General features: G+C 35.4%; 1 non-coding gene across 1 annotated transcript; it reads right to left on the bottom strand.

The window, feature by feature from the left end:
- Positions 1 to 624: 624 nt before the first annotated feature.
- LOC116282903 (small nucleolar RNA SNORA72) lies at positions 625 to 737 on the bottom strand. The gene has a single exon (XR_004192443.1). It is a non-coding gene; the product is annotated as a small nucleolar RNA SNORA72 (small nucleolar RNA).

Here is a 737-nt window from a genome sequence, read left to right as displayed (position 1 = left end):
AATCACTATTGTTTAATTACAATTGTTATGAATGATATGAGGGGTGCTTATGAGCATATAAACAAGAGATCTAATCTAATATAAACCAGGAAGCAAGACAAGGCCTGAGATCTAAGTAGGGGCCCAGGTTTAGGTGTGTGTCAGGAGTGGGGGTTGTTAAATGTTCCAGGAAGAGGGAACAGTTCATTCAAAGTTTCAGGGTTGAGGGTACATGGAGTGGGAGAAACTGTTTGCCTATAGCATAGTAATCAAGGAGCAGAGTGGCAGATAAGGAACAGATCATGCGGAGAATTGCAGATTCTTTAAAGGTTTTTGGACTTTGTCCTAAAAGTTATGAGAAGCCATTGGATAACTTGACATGACATACTTTTTGCTCTTAACATTTTATTGTGAAAATTCAAACATAGTGGAGAGAATTGTACAATGAACACCAATATTGTTGACTCACATAGATTTTACAATTAACATTTTGCTCCTAACTAAATTTTTAAATTACATCACATTGACAACTATGAAGGTGTTAAAAAGGAGGAAATAAATTTAATCTCATCATCTCAGGGAGGATACAGAAAGTTTAGAAATGGTACAGCCTAGCTGACATTATGATTAGAAATTTTTTTCTTGGTTTATCACCAGCATTTATAAAACCAGACCTAGGGAAATAACTAGGTCTGGGGACACATACATGGTCTTGATACAGCAAATATTTAGCCTTGATTAGAAATTATTAAATGCAC

This window comes from Vicugna pacos, chromosome 1 (genome assembly GCF_048564905.1).
Source record: "Vicugna pacos chromosome 1, VicPac4, whole genome shotgun sequence".
In the NCBI taxonomy this organism is placed as follows: Eukaryota; Metazoa; Chordata; class Mammalia; order Artiodactyla; family Camelidae; genus Vicugna; species Vicugna pacos.
The sequence above is the reverse complement of the archived record's forward strand: the minus strand, read 5'-3'. Positions and strand labels throughout refer to the sequence as shown.